Source organism: Triturus cristatus, chromosome 11 (assembly GCF_964204655.1).
Source record: "Triturus cristatus chromosome 11, aTriCri1.1, whole genome shotgun sequence".
Taxonomy (NCBI): Eukaryota; Metazoa; Chordata; class Amphibia; order Caudata; family Salamandridae; genus Triturus; species Triturus cristatus.
This window is the reverse complement of record NC_140594.1, coordinates 673,241,676-673,266,448: the sequence shown is the minus strand read 5'-3', so window position 1 is coordinate 673,266,448 and position 24,773 is coordinate 673,241,676. Positions and strand designations below refer to the sequence as shown.

The following is a 24,773-nucleotide window of genomic DNA, read 5'->3' as shown; positions in this document are numbered from 1 at the left end:
CAATCAATCTTGTCATAAAAGGGGAGAAGGCATGGTGTTAAGAGGAAGGAGATTAATTGAAAAAATTCAGTGGAGATGCCATTGGACCTAGGTTCTTTCCCTAGTGGGAGGCAGATGTGGCCATCTGGATCTCTGCCAGGGACAGAAACTCGTCAACCTTATTTTGCTCAGGGCAGCAAGTGATGCCACAACTAGATCTTCAGCAATGGGGCCTGTACGCTCTAGCAGAGGAGAAAAGTTCTCTGTATAGCTCTCTGTGGTATTCAAGAAAACGTTTGCTATCTCCAACACATTGTACAGCAGAGGGCCACCGGATGTGTGGACTGCAGGAACAATCTTCTTCCCGGCCTCCTTTTGAGACAGCCAATAAAGTAGCTTGACCACCTTGTTGCCATGCTCATAAAGCAGTAGCACATATAATCAGTAAATGGTGGTACGCCGATTCTCAGTAGAGTTGTGTTGCAAAGATCACATCAAGTCCACAAGAGTCACATTCTTCCACAGCGTTTTTACTTGACGATACAATTCTCTTATGGTATGAGTCCAAAACACAGCAGCCGACACGCGTTTCGTCCTCGTAGACTTTCTCAAGTCTGCAAATTTATATAACACTGATTTTACGAATACTCGACAATGCCACACTCTCTGTCTTTTCTCCTTCCTCATACTGTGGAGAAGGCCATGCCCTGGACCACAGTCTTAAAGGTTGCTGGTGAGGACAACAAGGGATATTTTAAGTTAAAGTATTCTGCAATTACCTCGTAGAAGAGGGTCATAAAAGACTCTTCCCAGAGCTACCAAACATTGAGGGGCCATATGCCCCCTGTACTATGATAAGTTCCACAGTGAAGTGACTCAATTGGTGCATGGTCTTAGAGGCCAGAGCGAGAAGATGAGTGCCAGTAACCTCCCTAACGCCATCAGATGGCATGAACAAACAGTCAGTTCTGGGGCTACAGTTATAAGTAGCTGACTAGTGCATGAAGCACCTTTCGTATGGATGCCAGGTATGCCACACATCCTGCAGGCCAAGTGAGGCCATCCAACTGCTCAAGGCCTACATCCTAATAGTCAGGGACACTGACGTGGAGTCCAACAATCTATCAAGCAGCTATTTAAAGAGACCCCCAAGGATTAGTGTTCCACCCAACTTCATAGTAGCTCTTTTAATAGAGCCTGCAATGTGGCACTAATCAATGTTGGCAGTACAAATACACTGCCCAGAATCCAAGGAAGCCCCTACACAGACCCCTTGTGTGCCCTGATTATCAACTTGAGGCTTGATTACCACTGAAGGGAAGGACCTGTGGATACATTGTTCGACCAGCCTGGAACCTCTCGTACAGCCAGAGTGAAATATCCTGGTGTATCTGTGTCTACTTAAAATGAAATTTTTGTACCAAATAAGTAGGTTCTGTATAAGACAAAAATTCCTGGCACAAATCTCTTCACATATCGCATCACTGCCCCCCCCCCAAACTTAATCCTATCCAGAAGCCTGTTAACATTCCAGGTCAACACCTTAATCTGTTTGTGTGTAGCTTTCTCTGGTTGCAGTGTGGTGGAGAAACGATACCAATATTTTAAGCGTGGTGCTGCCATGTGCCATACCTACATGTAAAACTTTCCCAATCATAAACTCTCAACCCCCCCCCACCCTACATTTCTTACCCAGAAGCATCTGTCATCCTAACCAAATCATTTATCCAACTGAATCTAACAAACTAAGAATAGTATTCCAGTAGGATTGGGGAGATTCCCAAAAGCGCCCCATCTACTAAAGGTTAGACCTCTTGATGTGCCTCCACTGCCTCATTGACACCTGTCCCGTGGTCTGGCCTGAGTGCAAGGCCTCCCTCCTGTCTTCTATGTCAAGAAAGTTCAATCCACAGGTCTCACTGAGTCCTCCGGGGCTACCTTTGTTATCTTGCGACTGGGGGACACGGCAAAAGCACAGGTGTCTACATCAGACTAGACCTACCTGTTGCCAGTGGTGTTTTGCAATTTTTACCATGCTGTCACTTTGTAAATCTTTTCTCTACCCATTCCCATGCCTGATCCATATGGTCAAAGATCGGGGCTTTCCCTGAAAGGGGACTTTTAATGTGGCTGGGTAGAGAGGTATATATTTCAGACCCAACACCCATAACTTCTGCTTCACCAGTTCAAAGGATTTCCTCTGGGTCTGAGCTAATCTGGTATATTCGTATTTTCTGAAATTTGTGCTTGCCTTTACCTAATCCTCTCACAGTCAGCAGTATCAAGTCCCGATCATGATAAAACAGGGCATTGATTGGCCGGGGAGCTTTGGGTGGAGGTCGCTACGTAAGTGCCTGGTGTGCCCTTTCAGGTATGAAGCTGTAGATCTAAGATTCCAAGAATTGTGTCAGAAGAGATCCCTCAATCCCCTCAGGAGCCCCAAGAAACAGAGATCATTGCATTGAGAGTGGCCTTCTACATCTTCTTATCCTGGCCGCCGTCTCGCCCTAAGAACGTTGAAGTTTCCAAATTATCTGATGGAGGGACATCACTGTATCCTCCAAGGTGGATTTTCACCCATCAACTTCGATTACCAGGCCCGTTGTGTTGCGTAAGTCCTGTCAAAGCAACTCAACATCCTTCACTTTGCCATTTTTTATTAATTTCAAGGGCTTGCAAGATAGCATCAGTGCTAGAGCAAGCACCTTTCTTGGGACTCACAGCACCTGATGTGCTGGCACAGTTGTCGCGCTGAGGTCCACCGCTCTGAGAAACGGGATTGCCAAATGTGTTCAGCTTGCCCTGGTTGGAGAGAGTCTTGTACTTTGCTGTTGGGGAGCTGGAGGTACCTCATTTAGAAAGTTGGAATGCCTCCGACCAATATCAGGCCCAAGTGCCAGACCCACCACACTTGCTGATCAAGTGTGGCACCGGCAGTCCAGGAATTGCCAGTCACATACGTTTCTCAGTGGAAGGGTATTGAGGCATGGGGCACACTATTTACAAGAGTGTGCCTAAAATTGGAGGAAAGAGAATGAAGCACTACTCAATCTCTACGGGGTCTCGTCTCAACCCTTCATGGTTGAAACCATCAGTGGGAGAGAGGTGGGGAAGAACTCTGCAGTTTCACCCAGCAAAGTGTCATTTAGATTCCAACTTTCCTTGAAAGGGACCCAGGGTCCCCAACAGGCCATCACTGGTGTCCATAGTCATGAGACATCCTGAGACCCTCCGCCTCAGCCCCAGATAGGCCACGGCAAGTTCACCACTCCAGAGGAAGAAGAGGGCCAGATTGGTCACACTGTGGGTCCACTGATTATGCCCTAATCTCAGGCCAGTGAGATCCCCCCACACACTCCTGGTGTCTCTCGGGCAGTCTTCATGTGGGAATCCAAACTGCTGCTTCAGGGCCTGCTAACGGTCCCCTCTTCCTCAATCCCTGTCACAATCTCAGTATCTCCTCCTCACCTTTCACATCAGTTTGCTCTCTAGGCCCCATATTCTCTGCCAGCGACCACCCAATGATCCTCTTCTTCCTCCTCCTCTGAAACCAGGCACAACTGGATGACCTCCGGCGGTCAAACTCAAAGCTCCTCCCTCGATGTCAGTCACTTTGGACCATCACTGTTGCACCTCGTAGAGCACCTTCCCTCTCAATCAATCAGGTAATTGTAAGCGCGCTACTCACCAGTCAGGGTCTCAAAGTGCTGAGGGATGGGGGTAAGGCGCCTTCAAGGGATTTTTTGGAACACTCTGTTCTATTGCTTTTGATATATATTTTTAACTGCAAGAATTTATTGATAAACTCGCTAGAGAGATATTATTCAAATGTATTTTATCTAAGAAATATTTTTGTTCCTTGTGAGGACATAAGAACCAATGAACCAATCACAAAACAATAAATATTCAAAACACGGGTATATATAGAAAAAGGTTTATCTTTTGAAATTTATCAAGGGTACTACACAGTTATACAAACAATGTAACAAGAGGAAAATAAAAATTGCGGCCGAATTTTCGCTGCGCTACAAAACTTAACAGAATAAACTTCTTCAATTGAGAAGTTGCTGGGGACTGGAAATTTAATAACACCGTCCAAAAAGCACCAGAGTTCACTTACCTGTATCTTTGGATGATTATTCACCTTAAACAAGAGCTACAGAACGACGATCGATTTGACATATATGTATCAATTGTATTCTATAATTCTTGAATCTTTGGAAACACCATTCAGGGGTCAACTGTTAAATTTATGATAGTCCTGAAGATGGTCTCATGGACAAATGCATAGAGACTGAAACGTCGACATTCACACTCTTCTGGAAAATAATGTACAATGAGAAGAAGTGTTTACAATAGTGACATTGAAGGATTATACAAGTGTATTTATTTTCCTCTTGTTACATTGTTTGTATAACTGTGTAGTACCCGTGATAAATTTCAAAAGATAAAACCTTTTTCTATATATACCCGTGTTTTGAATATTTATTGTTTTGTGATTGGTTCATTGGTTCTTATGTCCTCACAAGGAACAAAAATATTTCTTAGATAAAATACATTTGAATAATATCTCTCTGGCGAGTTTATCAATAATTCTTGCAGTTAAAAATATATATCAAAAGCAATAGAACAGAGTATTCCAAATGAATCCCTTGAAGGCGCCTTTTACCCGTTCATTTGATTTGCCCAAGCCCTCAAGGGTAGATTGAGTTTCCCATTATATTCAATTGAGGGATGGGGGAAGCAGCAGTTCTGGTTCAGTCGAAGAGCCACATCTTGAGCGTCTTCCTGAAGGTGGCCAGGGAGGGGGCGGGCCTGATGTCCATGGTGAGCTTGTTCCAGGTTTCGGCCGCGATGTCGGCGAAGGCTCTTTCCCCGGTTCTGGCTCTGTGGATGAGCGGGGATTCCGCGAGGGCAAGGTTGGTGGAGCGGAGGTTTCTTTTGGGTACGTAGAAGGTGATTCTCTCAATGAGGTATTGAGGTCCTGTATTGTGGAGGCATTTGTAGGCGTGGGTGAGTATCTTGAAGGTGACTCTCTTCTCGGCGGGGAGCCAATGGAGGTTCCGTAGATGTTGGCTGATCTGCTCGTGTCAGGGGATGCCGAGAACGAGTCTGGCTGCTGTGTTCTGTATCATCTGGAGTTTGCGGAGTAGGGACTTGTTGATCCCGTCGTAGAGGGCGTTCCCGTAGTCCAATCTGCTGGTTATGAGTGCATGGGTGACTGTCTTTCTTGACTGGGGGATCCATTTGAAGGTCTTTCGGAGGATGCAAAGGGTGTTGAAACAGCTGCAAACGATGGTGTTGACCTGTTTGTTCCTGGAGAGGGAGTAATCGAGTAGGATGCAGAGGTTTCTGGCATGATCCGTAGGGTTAAGAGGTTGTTTCAGTCCAAAATTGGCGAGGTTGTCAAGGAGGGTGGTGAATGTTGTGGTCGCTGGAGTTGTTGAGGTGGAAGTTCAGGTCTCTGATGAGTATGTAGTCCAAGGAGGCGATTGCGTGGGGTGCAATAGGCCGGTGATGGTGGAGGCAAATGGGGCGCAGGGGCCGAGGGGTCTGTAGGCGAGGGTGCCGTGGAGTCTGGAGTTGGGGCTGGTCTGGACCTGGAAGTGCAGGGGTTGGGCGACTGAGAAGGCATTGCTAGAGGTGGAGAGGCGGAGGGAGTTTTTGTGCACAATGGCGAGTCCTCCTACTGGGTAGTTGGGGCAGTCCTTCCTCTGGAGCTTGTATCCGTACAGGATGGCGATGGCGATGTCGAAGGCGGAGGAGGCATTGGTCCAGGTTTCTATAAAGATGGCGATGTCTGGTGAGAGGGTGTCCAGGAGGTTCCAGAGCTCTACGGCATGTCTGTGCATGGAGTGCACATTGAGGAGGATGTTGTGTTCGGAGGGGACTGTTGGCAGTTGTTGTTTCTTCTGGGGTTGAGTGTGAGGAGGGCAGCTGCGTCGTAGCGGTGGGTGGTCGGAGGGCCAGGGTCCCTGGCGCTGGTCGTGGTCGGGTCACGGATGGGCACAGATGGGCTTGCCTTTGTCCCACCTTCGGCGAGCCGGTGGCACGCCTGCTGCGCGCAGTCGCCATTAAATAGGGGAGGTGGGAGGGGGGAGGGACGAGCAGCCGGGTGGTCGGAGCGGGAACCAGTAGGGGGGAGGGCCCACAGGGGCAGCAGCGTCGGGGAGGAAGCGGGCAGAAGCAAAACAGACTAAACACAAGGCACAATAACTGGCGCACATGCAGCAAGCAAAGGGACAAGGCACGATAAAAGTAAAATAAACTGGCACAATTACACAATTACAGCAGACAGAACCGAAGCAGGAGAATGGGCACAATACCGGCCTGGGGCAGCCTCAAACACCTCGCCCTGGAGGTCCTGAGAGTCAGCAGCGGCTGTGTAGAAAGAGTTGTGCTCACTTGTGCTTGATATATTTCTATAAGGACAGCGAGTTTTTGAGTGTAAAAATAACGTCATTCAAATTAACAGCAATTCCATATGTGAACAATCCCACACTGATGTCGATAATCACTGCTACTTACAAGGACCTTCCATAAATTCACTCCAAGCTCTTTCTCCCGAAACTGATCTTTGAAGCTGGGATGGTTGGTTCACCTCCTCCCCTAGCTACAGGTGACCCGGCCCACATTACAGAGTGCCCCATTCCTCAGGACAGGGGGATCCCCTGGCCCAATCAGATACAATCTTGTATTCAGATACCCACCTTAGCTCTGCAGGTCATACGTCATGGCTCCAGTGCCAAGCCTCATCTATTCGCATCCACAGTCTATCTGTAGCACCCGCGGCTGCTCAGGAAAGGCACACCACTGGTCACACCATTATTGGCACCAAAGCCGCTGGAAGAGGCACAAAAGTAGGCAGGATGACACAGGTTAATGGGCGGCGGGCACACAGCCCTCGAGAATAGTAGACTCCACTTGCACCACTTAGCCACCCTACAAGCCTAATGAAATTTAAATGGTAAATTTGCCATAAATTCCAATACATTAAAAATTAACATTTAAAAGCACTGATCCGTGTGTAATTCAATTTTTCCCAAGATAAAACATAAAATATGGGTATCAACGGGATCAGGAAAACACTGTACGACCAGTTATCAATATTTACTGGGTGTGGTAAATAGCACACACTATTGAGGCACCCTTGTATCAGGGCTAATACGGCAATGCAAAACACGTCACATTTTTTAAAAAACACGCTTCTTAAAGAACACTCTGTCATGAGGCCTTCTTGTGCACACTTTGGTTCTCCATTTTAGTTTGATATTTTACACATTTTAGGTTGACATAATTTTAGCAATGTATTTTTTTATGTTTTGCTTACACGTTAATATTGTAAGAAGAATAGATGCTGTACATGCTGCTTGATTTTAGAAAGCCTTTCTCGTCACGTAATCTTTACACTCCTTCCAAGGCCACAAAAACAGAACAAGATATCCTGGTGCTTGCATTGCCCATTCGGAGACAGCTTCTAGCATCTAGACATATCATTGCATCAGAGCTGTACATCTCATCCAGAGGCTTTTATTATATAAACTTTACAGTGGCCTTCAGAGGTCAGAGAGGAGCGCTTCGGTCATGACTGTCCTGTAACAAATCTTGTGTTCGACATGCAGCTCTGTTGACGCTGCTCTTCCATCTTGCAGAGAAGGATTGGCATTCCTATTCTCTGGTCCAGCTATCCAGGTATGGGGACTAAGGTCAACCTAAGAGATCGGGCAGAGGGTACACTATGCTCTCAAAATAGGGGTAGTCATAGGTAGAAATATATAGAACTCAAACTGCCATGATTGGACTGATTATTCTTTTCATTATGTTCATAATGCTGGCTACTTTGCATTAACTGCCTAATAATTGCAGTTCATTCTTTCTATGCAAGACTCTGATTGTTTCAACAAATGTATTGAAAACTTTATTCATATTCTTGTGTTCACCATGGGCATGCATAAGTAAGCAATGAAAGGGGTCAGATATGGCACTGTGAGCTAGCTAGGAATTTGGCCAACAGTCTCTGTTGATGTAAATGGACTTAGCCTCTACATTCTGAAGTTCTGTTGTCCTAATACGCAGTCCTACCTTTTCTAGTGGGAACCAAATAACAACTCCTGGTCATGGTCCCTCACTGATTCAACATTAAAACTGCTATAGAAAGTTTACATTTTTAGGTTGATTCGAGTTAAAGATCACTGGGGGTCATATTTACAAAGAGCTTGGTTTGCCCTGTCGTTAGGCTAGGCGATGCAAGCCAACACAAGCCATTAACTTGGATTTACTAAGCTAGGCAAAGCCACCATGCATGGCTCTCCCCGATTTAGTAAACCCAAGTAAATTTGACTGCCTTGCATTACCTTGCGGCAGAAAGGCATTCCATGGGTGGAGTGTGGGTGTTCCCACACATCCACCCATGGATTTTGGCGCATTACCAGGTTAACAAAGAGTTGAAACCTGGGAATGCGTCAAATGGTATGCCTCCCATATCTTTATTTCTCCTTGTTACTTCCTCTTTCGATGTGTGATGCATTCCACATCACACATAGAAACAGGGAAATGCCTTTAAGAATTGTTTTTTTTTTTCACAATGAAGGTGCCCATTCCTGCACAAAATCAATCATGCTCGTAGCACAGGCATGCAAGCATGCCTGTGTTGGCGTTAGGCAGAACACAGCCTGTCAGTGCAAGGAAGAGGCAGATAATTCGCATATCTTTGTAAATATGGCATATTCTGATGTCTCCCTTTCACGCAACGCAGCGAAGCAAGTTGCCTTGCTTTGCGATGTTGCGTGAATGTTAGTGAATCTGCTCCTGTGTGTCTGGAGAGCCAGGCTCCTGTGCTTGAGTCGTCAGCCTGGCTGTGGCGACGTAGCTCACTTTAAATTGAGGGAAACAGTGAAACTGTTCTGCTTCCTAAAATAACTGTTCCCGCTCCAGGGCACCTTCGAGGATATGCCACCATGTTCCATCCTCCCCGCTAAGATTCTAGGGTTCCTTTTATGCAGTAGCGGCTGGTGGAGGGAGTTCGGTGAGGCAGTGAGGCGGGGCGGGGAGGGGCAGGGTGGGGAAATGTAAACAGCGGAATATGGATGAACAGCGCGCAACGAAATTCGTTTTATTAATTTAAATGTGTACTTACCTCCGTTCATCCATATTCCGGTGTTTACATTTCCCTGCCCCGCCTCGCTGCCCACCGAACTCCCTCCAGGAGCCGCTACTGCTTTTATGGCCTCACTGGTCCCCACTTTAAAAGTTGAGGCCTGGTTCATATGAGATCAAACGAACAGACATGAAGGAACGCGGTTACCTTTGCCTTTTTAAAACCTGCAATGTTTCTGAAAAGCTGCACAAACATTTTCCTTCAGACTAGAGAACATTCTCCTGGTTTCCACAGAAACGGCCTTGGGGAGACAAACGTGCTTTCTGCCTCTCGTCATGTGTGGATACAAAACATAATGAAAAGTATGTATTGTGTCCACCGTCTGTCAAAAGGAACATGAATTATATGTCCTTGCCATTTGAGAGAAGTGTTTCCCCTTTGCATAAATGGCACAGGATATAACTTGCAACGCATCTGTCAATAAATTAGTGTGTCAGGAAGATGAAGGAAGCGTGGTTCTAGAAACCCTGCTTACTTTTTGTGGTTTTAGCTCACTGGCCTCACTGTAGACTGCCGAGTTAGGGCTTAGGGTCAGAAAAGGGGTATGCATCATGGCAGACGGCGAAACAATGATGTCACGTCCGCTTCCCTTGGTATTTTGGAGAATTGAATTACTTGAAAACGCATATTTCTTGTGTTAATGTATTTGTAAGTCAAATGATGTCACGTCCGCTTCCCTTGGTATTTTGGAGAATTGAATTACTTGAAAACGCATATGTGTAACTTCTTTCATGTAACAATTTTAATGCTTCAATGGATTACACTCTATACAATGTCTATTTAATCATGTTTTAATGTACATCACTATTTATGTCTTTTTATGGTATTTTACCGAAATAAAAGCTTTGACTGACTGAAAACGCATATTTCTTGTGTTAATGTATTTGTAAGTCAAATCACTGCAACAGAAAAAATCAAAGCTGTTTTTTTGTTTGGGGTGGGAGGTGCAAACAAGGAGATATATTACCCAAAGGCTGGATTTAGGTTACCACGGTGACTTAGCTCAGGTTTTTGATTTGTTTGGTGGTAATGACAAATAAAAGATGGCTAATCTGGTACAACGCATTCTTGCGCCATAGTCCGCCACAGAGTTCACAAAAATACTTTTTGCTCATGGTAATAGGCAGATCGAATGCGGGCGAGGGGAACATAGGAATTATTTGTCCGTCTTTTGGAACAGGTGACAGATCAAAAAAAACCGCCAACAATCTCAAAAAAAGCAAATTTGGGCATTTGTTGTTCCAGGTGTAAGTGGAGAAAACCTTCCCTTCAGGCTTACATTTAGAGTTTGCTTGTGTGCATCTTGTGCTAAGGGTGCACCCGTTTCACCTGATTTAATAAAGGGTCAAAGAATCAAATTTAATTGCAGATTAGGTTTTAGTGTTAGTCAAGGGCCTATTTAATTGGAAGCGTTTTGGAATGGCCCAACTCCCCAGCGGTCAGCGTGCCACTTATCAGGAAACTGGCAAAGCGAAATATTCATACAGAAAAGGATAAAAGGCAAATGTCCTGCATTTGCACATTGTGATAATACAGACATGAGATTAAAAACGCACCACAGAAGCCAAAATATCCTACAAACAAAAAAGGAAAATAAGAAGGCAATGCCAATCAAGGGGTCCCGCATCCAAAAACAACATTGCCTATAAGAGGCACTCAACAAAACAAAAGTGTGCCACTTAATACCACAATAGTTCTATATAGGGAAATGTCCAATTTACGAGCACATTGCACGACATCATGGAACTTGTCTCTGGAGACAAAGAAGCAGCCAAGGAAGCACCCTCTTTTTGAGTTTTTTAGAGTAATTATTTTAAAAAGAAAAATTCAAATGTAATTACAGGCAAAGGTGCAGCCAAATGACAGCCCTTCATATAATAAAAATTCTTCAAAAGGCACAGGAACGGGAAACTTTTACTAGAGATCCCTAGTCTGTGTATGAGTCTGTGGTGAACACCACAACAGAAATCACAGAAGCAAAGTATGTGATGTGTCAAAATGTCAAGCAGCAGTAGTCCTTCGGTGGGGGCAGTCCCATGGGGCTTTAGATAATATAACCAAGTATTGGCATTGATTTTCAAACTTTATCATGGCAGAACTATAAATACCAAATTGATTAATAAATTCCATTCATCTTAGGGATTTTCGAGGAGAAACAAAGAGATTGTGGGATTCAAAAAGGGATACTGCAGATTGCTTTGCTCCTTCATCAAAAGCACATGTCAAGGTAAACTGCACTGAATGCCATCCAAAATTACCAACATCACTATGGGTATTTTACTGGAATTGGCCCTTTTGCTCCGTCTCTGCAACAGCTGTATGACGCCACAATGTTTAATCATACAGCACTGGGTATCACATGGATATATATGGACATTGCATAGCTTCAACTCATCCTGCAGGCCAGGAAAGTCACCCCGGACTCTATAACGCGTACGCTGCTACCTGTTTTCTCCGAGATAACCTAAATACAGACCTTCTGTAGTGTTCTACCCAACCTGGATACATGCAAAGAATCATGCCACACATGGACCTTGGCATTTCACGTCTTTAACCCTCAGCATGTAACCGTTAAATGAATATTCTGCATCATGGACTCTATCACCCACATCCAAGCACTAACGTCACTACTCTACAGAGTCTGTCAGGGACCAAATGGGTTATAATAATCACAAAGAACTGACAAAGAGGGGCAAGCCAGCACCAACAATGTGAACCTACTAGAACGGCCCACTAGAGGGCAATACATTTGAAGTAATACGAGTTTCCTTTGTTTCTGCGCAGGTGCACCAACAATCTGTGATCAAGGAGCGAGGCAGCTCCGAAATGTGTTAGGCAACTCACCATCTGGATGCCAGTGCCGGTTTTCCTCAATAAAGAATTCAGTGGAATGACCTTGTTGTGGAGTGCGTCTTCATGCAGTGGATAAAAAGTTAGTACATTTTTTTCTGGCTTGTCCAGGTCGAGAAGACTACTCCACCGGGAATTTTAAGGGGGCCGCACCGGTTCAGGAGTGTCGAAACCTGTCATGCGGGACAACTGGTCTTAATCAAATTAACTGGCTATGGTTACCCAGAAACCCACTGGAGGGTATTTTGAATTTATAAAGAGTGTGTCACGGCGCAGAGCTCACTGAAGGGCGCGAATCGTACAAAGGACACTACATGTCCCAGCCTGCACCAACAATGTGAACTTGCTAGAAAGGCCCACTAGAGGGCAATACATTTGATGTAATACGAGTGTCCTTTGTTTCTGCGCAGGTGAACCAACAGCCTGTGATCAAGGAGCGAGGCAGCTCCGAAACGCGTTAGTAAACTCACCATCTGGATGCCAGTGCTGGTTTGCCTCAATAAAGAATTCAGTGGATTGACCATGTTGCGGAGTGCGTCTTCATGGAGTGGATAAAAACTTTGTAAAATATATAGTTTTTATTCCATCAAGTAAAAAAATCGGTAAAAAGCATTTACGTGTTTTGGCGCGAAGCCTTTGTCACGATATATATATCAAAATAGTATTCCCCTTTCTTGTAACCCCCTACCTTCATCCCAAGTTGGTGTATTCTTATAGTTAGGCTTTGCAGCCTGCCTTGGAATATTGAAGTTGCTTGGATTCTACTCTGTCAAGCAGGCGACTGAGAGTGATGTAATGGTGGAGATAAGGGACACATAATAAACATGATAGCTATCGGCGACTTGTCTTAATTTTAGCACCTTTCTACTCCTTTTCCTTGGAAACCAACAGAGTTGAGGTCTCGGTTGACTGCCTGCCCCCTTGTCCTCAACCTCCTGTTGCCTGAGTGAATAACGAACAGACTCATAACAAACTGGTGCAGCGTGGAACATCAAATTCCCCCTTTGTCACAGACGAAATACCGCAATAGCAAATTCATTCAAATACATTCATTGGTGGGGCCCATAACACCAACACTCATACTTCATTGATCTGCTTCCCTAGAAGAATAAGTTTCCAAACGCTGACATGAAAGGAATATCTTTACCTAAACCCTAAATGCATTGAATACTTTATCAACTCCAACCTTGTGATATTCCCCTCATTGGGTGATGAATCAGTTAGTTGTTCATTTGATTTAGTGATCTAATTCATCTATCTATACTCATCTCTTATTCAGGTTTCTTCTTCAAATAATCGACACAACACATTTATCAATTAATCAAATATCGTTTATCTAATAAAATTGCAAATTGTTAGAAATCATCATCTAAACCGCAGAACGTCATATTTACCTAATCTGGCTATTAGTCGTCCTCTAAGTCAGTCAAGTCGTGGAAAAATCTTTAAATTCATCAAAGTCAGGCCGCAATTCAGTCTCTCAAAGATTCAGGATAACAGCTGTCCAGCAGTGTCACCGTCCTCTCCGTCAGCATAACATCAGGAAATCAAGTTCGTCAAAGAAGAGAGTTTTTTTAGTTCACTTTTCTACCTACTTTTATAATGAAACTAATGTCAAAATGTATCAAGATTGGGGTTTTAGACAGTCCTCATTGGTGGATTTGGGGTCGATCGGTAAAGTTCTCACATAGTCCGCAAGATTAAATCATCGCACTTGCTGGTTCCGGTTTTAAAGGCAGTCAATTGTTTTATCCTTGGCGAAGCTCCCAGAGTGTCCTTGGTAGGAACATCGTCTCCTGGAGTCAGGACGAGGCCATTGTTGCTGGCGGTGACGCATGCGCACTTCACCCAGAACCTCGTGTGACAGCAGCAGTCACGTTGTACGTCTCGGTCAGCCATTTTGAAATAGGCCGAAATGGTCAACTTAAGCAAAACAAACACAAAAACTTAATTAAAACATAGAAATGGCTAATAAAATGTTAAACCCTCACTAATTCCCTTATGTGTAAGTAATTATCTAGCAGAATAGCAACATTCAAAGCGTTTATACTCACTCAATGATGCGCAACTTCCAATTACATCACAAAAGCAACATATATCATGCAATATTCTAATTTTCTACTATTAGTATGCGTACATATGTTAGTATACAATTAGTTCAGCCATGCAAAGTGTAAATCCCACGTGTAATTCTTTTGTTAATATAATTCGTAAGTCTCCACTTCAAACAAATTAATACAATTACTATTAGTTGATTATTCAGATTAATATAAACATGCAGAATGGGGGGGGGGTATACAAAATGTTGTACTACCCGCTCCAGCAATCCCCCCTTTGGTGATTATATCACCACACCAACAAAAATTTTGTATCCCCTTTTACGGAATTTCAAAGTGATTTCTTGTTTTATTCATATTTCAGTTTCCCCTGTTTCTTCTCTTTTTGCTGTTTTATACATACTCTCCTTGATTTCTTCCAATTCTATTTCTTCAAATTCTCTTTCTTGTTTCTTATCTCTTCTCCTTAAGTTTTCTCTTTTCAATCTTTTCAGATTGTTATCCTTTTTACAACAAATACATCCTAGTCTAATTATTAATACTAAGAAAATTACAAATGTTAATGGAAATAATATCTTACCTAAAAATGTACTACCTAGTTTGACTACAAAATCTTTAATAGCTGATAGTTTCTTTCCAATCTTTTCCCAAACACCTTCAACCTCCAGTGGTGCAATTTCGTCATGCAATTCTGTAATATTCTTAATATAAATTTTCAAATCTCTACTTTCGTCAGGAATGTAAGTACAACAGTGTTGAACTTTCAGCATTCCACAGACTCCACCCTCTTTTGCCCATAAAATATCAAGGGCAAGTCGATTTTGCATTACCATAGCGCGCATAGCAACCATTTCAGTATTTACCAATAAGAATCCTCCAGCGGTGCTTGTTGACAAGCGATCCACTACTGTTGAAAGTCTTCCAATTTTGTTTGCATTTAGAGATATTCCCACTCCAAAAATGTCACCCACAATTTCAGTCCAAAATTCTCTCTTACTACGTGCTAAATAACTACCTAAACTATGTACACCACCTTCTCCTCTAGCCATGTGAAAAATCTTTGGAAAAACCAGGCCAACATTACATGTGCCATACCAATTGTCTGGCAAACGATAATATGCCCTGTTCCCACAAATGAAATACAGTCCTGGAAAAACTGGAACTTTTCCACCTTTAAATCCCCATCCTCCCATGATTCGGTATGTATCATGGCACTCACTATTCCCTACAAAATAATTATCATATGCTGTTTGATTCCTTCTATTACACAATTTGCCTTTCTGAGGCCAATCTAAAGCCATAGTCGGACTTGTTTCCCCTTTCAAGTGTTTCTCCATTTCTACATCCCAAACTGTTTTCTCCACTTTCCCTTCTGAGGCCTTTCTTTGCATTTTTCAATCTCCTTTCTTCAACCATATCTAAAAATGTCTTCTCTTCTTTCTTTAAACTGCAAGTCAGGTTATTTTTAAATATGTATTCTAATGTTAGTTCTTTAGTCTCTAAGAACAATTCACCTAATACCTTTGCAGGTTTTACCTTGTTTAGTTTATTAATTGACGATACTTGTGAAAATATAGTATCTACATCTGAAAAATAATACTCTAATTTACCTGTTTGATAAAATAAACTAGCTATTACACTACATGTTATTCCATATGTTACTGGAAGGTGATGATAAGTCACTCCTTCAGATACTGATGCAGGTAACTGCATACATACGTCATAATCCCTTACATCCATTGTTTTTACATATTCATACAACAATTTTGAAAACACATTATTAGAAAAATCTGTTATAGACCTATCTTTATGCAAATAATTTTTATCTATTCTAGTCGGAACCTCTTTTTGAATCTTCCCTATATTAGTTATGTTATCACTATGTTCTTCTAAGGTGTCTATAGTAACTTTAAATGAAATTAGTAGAGCAAGTATACTCCAAAGAAGCATTAATATTCCTGTACAACAACAACACATTTTACACCATCTCCTAAAGAATGTACATCTACCTTTGCTACTATCTATGTTTGCCATCTTTGCTAAAAATGGACCGTGTCTTTTGACTGAGCCTCTTCTACTTCACAACTCGTTTTCTTACCCAAGGCTCTAAGCACCTACGTGGTTCTACCAGTTTTTGTCTTTTCAGTATTTTATTGTCTTTCCATCAGTAGTTTTCTTGTCTCATTCAGTTTGGCATCTCATCATCTTTCACTTTTCCTTCGTTTTCGGTATACAGAATGTCCTGAACATCCGCTTCTTCTCCAATATCGGACAAGATCACTCTCAGGATTTCCGATTCTTCGTCTTCCACAACCACTTCCGGTACAACCACCTCTGGATTTCCTTGGCTATCCGCCTCTTCTTTTACTTCAGGCAGGGCCACATATGTCCATTCTGGTGATTTATACTTCTGGTTAGGTTTCCTTGTACTTTTGCTTTCTTTAACCACAATTGTTTCTTCTTCTTTAGATTTCTCCTGACTCGTCACTTCATTCACCTGTTCCGCCCTTGGTGAATTTACTCGTGTCAGTCAATATCTCAGTCTTTTTATTTTATTCGGCCAAACGTGGTCCTTTGCAGATCTTTTCAATTTACTCCCTTTGTCGTTCTTTTCAGTCCTCCAAGCTCCCTTTCTCAGAACTCGGCCTTCTGGTACTTCATCTTCGCTTTCTTCTGACTCTGTTTCAACTTGCCTTTTACTCTCAACAGTTACTTTTTCCACCACTTCTTTTGTTTTCCCTGCTTCTGTCCCTCCTCGAATCTCCGGCACGCAATCTTCCTGCTGACTACTTGTCCCTGCTTCTAACTGGATGTTGGAGTTCCCTACACCTCCTCGGGGGTCTTCCGCAATAATCTTTCCCTCTCTGTCTGTATCTGGCACCTGTTCATCTAAGTGTGTTGTTTCAGGTGGAATTTCTCTTAATCCTTCATCTGGCACTTCCTTCTCATGAATCTTTTATCGTCTCTCCACTGTCTTTTTCTTTGTTCTTCCCTTGTTCTTTCCTAGAAGATTGTGCTCTTTGTTCTGTCTCTGAGTCTGAACTGGTATCAGAAATCTGTAACCATCTCCTCAGGGAATTACTTCTGGGGACAAAAGTTAAACTCGGTTCTGTTTCCCCCCTTTCAGGGTTTTCTTTGTCTTTTGGCTCTCCGTCATCCGACTCAGTACTAGATTCTGATTCATTAAAATACTCCTTTTCTGTGCTGTCGACTGGATTTGGAATTCTCAAAGTATGGCTTGCATGGATCCAGTTCTTCAATCTAGCACACTTCACAGCTGTTGTTGTGGTTAAGATGACTTGTCTTGGTTTTCCCCACCTGGGAACCAAACAGTTTCTTCTTCTGTGGACTTTTATCCTTACCCAGTCCCCTGGGCTTAGATCATGGGCTGGCTTCTTTTCAAGGGTGGTGGCATCCGCTCCAACCTGATGAAACACAGAATGAACTGCGTCAGCCAGGCTTTTACAGTATTCCAACACCATGTCATCAGTTATAGTCATCAGCTTGTTGACTGGTATGAAAACTTGGCGCATGGCTCGTCCCATGATTTCATGTGGACTCAACCCTGTAGTTCTGTCTGGAATTGATCTACTAGTCATGAGTACTAGAGGCAAGACATCAGGCCATTTCATACCTGTGGATAAACACATTTTTCCTATTCTGTTTTTGATAGTACAATTCATTTGTTCTACTACACCAGAAGCCTCTGGTCGGTAGGCACAATGCAGTTTTTGTCGTACATTCAATGCTTCGCAAATCAGTTTTATGATCTCATTATGAAAATTTCCTCCTCGGTCTGATTCAATTGTCACTGGGAACCCAAATCTAGGGATAAATTCCCTCAAAAGTAATTTTGCCACTGTCATTCCATCATTTCTTCTTGTTAGGAATGCCTCTACCCACCTGGAAAATAGACATACCATAACCAAGACATACCTCAACCTATTACAGGGAGGCATTTCAATGAAATCCACTTGCATTCTGGTAAAAGGCCCTCCTTCTCGAACTATTGTTCCTAGACTCACTACTGTCTTTCTTCCTGGATTGTATTGCTGACAAATTAGACATCTCTGACAAAGGCTTTCTGCTACAAGTCTGAATTTTGCATTATACCAAGTCTGCTTAAGGGACCTAATCATAGCATCTCTCCCTATGTGTACCTGTCCATGATACATCTGTGCCATGGCAGACATCATGCTATCAGGCATGACTGGTCTTTCATCTCGATAAACCCACACATGATCTTTCTCTCTTGGTGCACATCCTGCTTTTACCCACTGTTTTATTTCTTCTTCTCCTGCTTCTACCTGCAATTGTCTTACTTCTTCCCATGTTCCCACAGTGTTAGTAAACATTGGGAAACAAGAAATCACCTCCTTTTCCTTAGCCCGATTTATTGAATTCTGATTTCGTGCACAGTATTGCGCCATGTCATTTGCGAATTTGTTACCAGTGGCAATGTAATCACCACTGCGACTATGGGCAGCACATTTTACAACAGCCAATTGCCTAGGCAGCTGTATCGCCTCAAGCAACTTTTCAACCACTTCAGCATTCTTAATGGGAGTTCCACTCGAGGTTACGAAACCTCTCTGCAGCCATATCTGGCCGAAGTCATGGATGACTCCATAGCCATACTGGCTATCAGTTATCACAGTCACTCTCACACTTTTCCCAATCTTGCATGCTCTCGTCAAGGCAACAAGTTCAGCTACTTGGGCCGATTTTACTCCTTTCAAATAGGATGCTTCCATTACTGCTGCAACTCTACATACCGCATATGCTGCACTCAACACTCCATCATCTGTCCTCAAACAAGATCCATCAACAAACATAACAAAATCACTTTCTGGTAGAGGTTCATCTTTTATGTCAGGTCGTGGTTTTGTACAGAAATCAAGTACATCCAAACAGTCATGATCTGCTTCATCTCTTACTTCCACATTCTCTGCATCTGGCAACAGTGTTGAAGGATTCACATTCACACATCTCACAAGACTTACATTTGTTGCACCCAATATGACCTTTTCATACTTAGTCAGCCGACTGTGTGTCATATACTGAGTATGACTCCTTGTTAAAAGGATCGCCACATCATGAGGTACAAACACTTTCACAGGATAACCCATCACAATTCCCTCACTCTGTTCCAAACTTCGACATGTAGCAGCTACTGCTTTCAAACACCCAGGTAGGGCTACAGCTACTGGGTCCAACATGGATGAAAAATATGCAATTGGTTTCCTCAGTTTTCCATGCTTCTGTACTAGAACAGAGAGTGCACATCCATTTCTCTCACTGCAATACAACTCGAACTCTTTTTCATAATCAGGCATACCTAATACAGGTGCTTCACACAATCCATCTCTCAATCTGTTGAATGCTGTCAATTCCTCTTTGTTCAAATCGATAGGATCTTTCACATCACTTCTTGTCAGTCGTACCAAAGGTTTTGCGATCAATGAAAAATTGCTAATCCACTGACGACAATATCCAACCATTCCCAGAAACATTCTCACTTCTCTTTGGGTCATTGGTGGACTCATTCTCTTTATGATCCTGATTCTGTCTATGGCTATTCTTTTCAGTCCTTTTTCAATGTTATGTCCTAAATATTGTACTTCCTTCTTACAAAATTGTAATTTCGATGGTGACACTTTTAGTCCTCCATCTGCCAAATGATTCAGCAAGGCTACTGTGTCTACCTCACAAGCTTCACGGGTTTTCGATGCCACAAGTAGGTCATCGATGTATTGCACTAGTACGGAATTTTCTGGCATTTCTAGACTTTCCAAAGACTTCTTTAATAGCTGATTAAATATGGAGGGGCTTTCTGTATACCCCTGTGGAATTCGGCACCACGCCAAAATACGGTCACCGAAACGAAATGCAAAAATTTGCTGACTGTCATAATGCAAAGGGATGGAAAAGAAAGCATGGCATAGATCAATCACTGTATACCATGCTGCGTCATGGGGAATCTGATATAAAATCACAGATGGATTTGGTACAATGGGAAAACATGGTACAACAATTTTGTTTATCTTTCTCAGATCTTGTACTATCCTGAACTTCCCACTAGACTTTTTCAGTCCCATTATTGGTGAATTCCTTATTTTATCATTTTCTCAATCACAGGAGTAACTCCTTCAATTATTTCAGGTGTCAATTTATATTGTGGGACATTTGGATAACTTATTCCTTCTTTTACTGTTATTTTTACTGGGTCTACATTTCTCATCAATCCTACGTCTTCTCCTGTGAAATCCCACACTTCTGCTTTTACAGATTGTTTTAATTCTTTTGGTAATTCATCAGGGTTAAATACAGCATAGGTTCCAGTATCCTCCTTCTCCCTGTTTGCCCTTGTCATTTCATACAGCACATCATCAGCTGGTGTTTCAAATGCTATTCCATCTGGAGTACAAAATATAGTGCAGTTCATCTTGCACAATAAATCTCTACCTAACAAGTTCACAGGACTGGTGTCGCACACGACAAACCGGTGCATTTCAGAGAATTTCCCTATGCTAACTTTCACTGGTTCTGTAAGATTCTTGACATCAGCTGATCTAACAGTTGATCGAGTAGCACCAGTATCAACTAAGAAAGTCATATTTACATTATTAACTTTTCCATCTACAAATGGGCCTGTCTGGTCTACTTCTAGAGTTGCGCCAAGCACGCACTCTTCTTCCTCCATTCGGCACCGTCAATAACCTTCTTCTGAATCGCTTTCATCGCGTTGCAGTCAATACTGCGAAGCAGCGCTAGCGCGTGGCGGTTTATTTACCTGTTCTTCGTTGTAGAATCCATTTTCCTTACTATACTTCTAGCAATTTTTGTTCTGTGGAAAAGGTGGTTTTGGCACCTGATTCTGTTGTGTTACAACCTGCTGTTGTCGCTGCTGTTGACCACTCACCTCATTCTACACCTGTGGATTCAATGATGCATTCTCATCGTTAGTATTTCCAATGCCCTATTCTACCGCAATTATGACACGGAAATTTCTTTTTAGCTTCCTCGATATTTCCTTTACCTTTCCCAGGATTCAATTTTGGTCTTGACCCTGCTTGTTCTGCTAATTGAGTTTCCTGTCTCTCTGCTACCTTTACTTGTGCCCACATAGCCTTTTCTTTCAATTTTCGCTGTTTTGCTTCAATCTCATCACTGAAATATTTAGCATGTCTCAGTACTTCGTCTATTTTCTTATTTTGCCAGTCTACGGTATGCTGCTTTATCATCTCACTAATTTCTGGACGAAGACCATATACAAATCTGTATACAAAATGGCTCAAATCCTTTTCACTTAGATTTTCATCTCCACTAAATTGTTTAAAGGCCAAAATTAACCTCTCATAATAGGCATGTACTGACTGTTTGCTTTCCTGATGTGGTCTGTCGATTTTTACCCAGTCTGTCTCTTTAGGAGGTACTTTGTTTTTCAAAAATGCCATAACCTGTTCGTATTTCTTCATTACCTCGGGGTCTGGAGCCCCTGTTTTTGGATCCCTTGGATATTCCTGTGTCGGCCAATCTATCATGATTTTGCACTCCGTCCATAAATCTGGTGGTACTATTATGTCAAACAAGCTATTTAGGTCAATCCACAATACTTTGGACAATTTTACAAATCTGTCCACCTGTCTGTACCACTCAACGGGTTTTTCACGTAGTCGAGGGAAGTCATTTGTAAATGATAAAATATCTTGTCTAGTCCATGGGACATGTACATATCCTCCTCCTGGAATCTCTCTCATAGGGCATTCTGTCACAACCTTCTCTTTTTCTCTGACAGGGAAAGCTGAAAAGGTTTTATCTGAAACTTCATCTCGTTTTCGATACCATCTACTTTTCCATTTGTCCACACATCCCCATTTTCTCAACAAAATAATTATCTCCTTAATCTGACCTATTCGTCCCGTGGTATTCATGTTTTCAATGTCTTTTTCAGTAAAATCTACCCGATATGGTTTCTGTCGTGCTTTTACTTTTTCAATATCAATACCCATTTCATTTGCCACTTCTTCTAATCTTTCATGGAGACTTTTTGTTCTCCATGTTACACTTTTACACAGAAATAACAACTCCTCATCTTGGTAAGTTTTTAACTTTTCCGTAGGGATAGTTCCTACTATTAACTCTTGCAGTACCATTCGTAGTTTGGCCACATCAATTGACTGAGATTCTTTGTCTTTCTTCTGCAAGCTTCTCAACCATTCACTCAATTCCTCTGTAGATGGTCCTACTGGCTTTTCTACATTTCCTTGTCCAAAATCCTTTTGTGTTTCTGATATTGACTCCACTATTGTCATACGCCTGCCTGCACAGTTTTGGCCTACAAACGGGTTATTTTAAAAATTCGGTTCAATCATAGTCTGTCTCCATGGATTATCATTCTGGCTCATTCTTGGTTGTTCAACCTGTTTATTACTTTTATAAGGGACTGTCAAACAATGTTCGCAATCTTTTTGTTTATCAAAAATAGGCATTACTGGACCTATCGTTACTGGAACTGTTACCGCTTCCAGATTTTTAGTCAATTCTCTTATTTTCTCTGTTAATTCTAGGGTCGTTTTCGCTAGTTCTGCTGAATTTTCATTGTTTATTTTACCTCCGGACTTCTTCTCTACCTCTCTAATGGAATTGTTTCTTCCCAAATCTTGGAATTCTGGTTCCGATTTTATGATTCGTACTGTTTCTTTCACTGGGGCACTTGGGGTTAATATTTCTGGTTCTGGTCGATATGGGGGTGATTTTTAAAGAACTTGTCATCAAGAACATCATCCTCTGACTCATTCACTCCATATCCTCTCGATTCCACATTATGTCTCTTTTCTACACACTTTCTTCCTTCATTCTCTCCTGCAGTTCTTACGGGAAACAAACCCTCAGTCATACTCGCATTTCGCCACCTTCTCATTCGATCATCATGAGTCTCATGTCCATATGACCTACCAAACATGTACCTATACCCTCTGCCACTTTTCTGTCTCTCGGTCATGCATCTCATCTTCCCACTCCGTCAATGCTTCAAATTGTGTCGTCTAGGTCTTGGGTCCAAATTCATCATTTTCTCTCTTAAATTTCTCAAAACTGCCAAGTTAAATGAACCATGTTCTGGAAAAGCCAACACTCTGTCCTTTTGAGTATATTTGACCCAATTGTCTAACCAAATACAAGTGTGATATCCATATTTCGCAACCATAAAGGATGCAGGGGTTTTCGGTGGAGGAAGTAACTGTCCTTCCCTTGTTACAATCGGTTTGCCCTTTTTAAACCACTTTTTAATTCAACCTAACCAAGACTTTTTCTCCTTTTCTGGTGGATCGTAATACATTTTCCTGTCTTCCGTGTATCACTAGTCTCTCCTTGCAACTGTACTGTTATTCTGTCCAATCGTAGCGCGACTCACACTAACGCACCAATACGGAGTGTCTATGTCACTTTTGCAATTCTCCAATCCCAGCGCGACTCACACTAACGCACCAATACGGAGCGTCTACGTCACCCTGTACTTCTCCACTCCTAGCGCGGCGCACACTAACGCACCAATCCAGAGCGTTTTACGTTTCTGACCGTCTGTCCAATCCCAGTCGTTCTGACGTCAGCAGCCGCTGCCGCAACTTCTGCTCCTGTCTACCCCTCCTTTACAAAATCCACTACGTTTTTGTTTCAAATTTACAATTCTGTTAGTAACAACATAAAAACACCACCATTGTCCGCTTCGCTAACCAAAGAATAGTAATAGACCTTTCTCACAAGAATTCCGTCTTTCCTGAGAGCAGCGCTTACCTCTGCCCTACTACGGAATCGTTACTTCCGTTGATAAAGTAGCACATCCCTCTACCTTACCCTTCTAACAAGCATTAGCTAACCAGTTCTCCAGAATTAAGACACATAGGGGCATATTTATAATAACTGACGCATCCCTGCATATCAGCAGGGATGCGCCAGTTATTTTGCGCCCCAGCTCCGCCACCATGGATGCGCCGCATTTATAATGCGGCGCACCATGGGGCAAAAACGGCACAGATGCGTCACGCATCTGTGCCGTAAAAGTGGCGCATTGCTGGAGTTGCGTCGCAAGCGCCACGCAGCTCCAGCAATGCTCTGGGGGGGGGGGCCTATCTTCACAATGCTGCGTCAATCCTTACGCCTGCTTCAATCAGGCGCAGGGTTTTGACGCAGCATGGGTTCAAAAGTGACTGAGTGAAATCTTATAGATTTCACTCAGCCACTTTTAGGAGCCGTTCCTGCGCCGGAACGCCCCCACCTGCCCTGTAACGCCTACATGTGGCGCAGGGCTTTACAACGTGACGCATCTCCCAGATGCGTCACATTGTAAATACCCCGCACCATGGCGCAGGATTTGCGCCGCTGCTGCGTCACAAAAGTGACGCAACGGCGGCGTAAATGAGGCGCAAGTCAAACATAAATCTGCCCCATAGTTGGAGACCCAATGCTCCTGAGAAATAAAACTAGAGGTTCACAATTAACCTGAATGCCTTTACATTCACGCACTTTCATATGAGAAAAATGTAGTACATTCACACAGAATCCTGTCTTTCCCGAGAACAGCAAACAGTCTGTCCTACTACAGAATTATAACATACGTTAACAAAGTAGCGCTTCCCTCTACTTTATCCTTCTAACAAGCTCAGAGAACACCTGTTACCTTTCCAGTGATAAGCGTTATCAGAATGCCATTTGGACTCTTGGTACCTAAG

General features: G+C 42.8%; 1 long non-coding RNA gene across 2 annotated transcripts in view; it reads right to left on the bottom strand.

The window, feature by feature from the left end:
• The window catches only part of LOC146785306 (uncharacterized), a 166,064-nt gene that overhangs the window by 51,588 nt on the left and 89,703 nt on the right, over nt 1–24,773 (bottom strand). For both annotated transcript variants that reach the window (XR_014970956.1, XR_014970955.1), the window contains exon 3: nt 6,690–6,822. This is a non-coding gene — a long non-coding RNA (uncharacterized LOC146785306). The remainder of the gene's footprint in view (nt 1–6,689; nt 6,823–24,773) is intronic.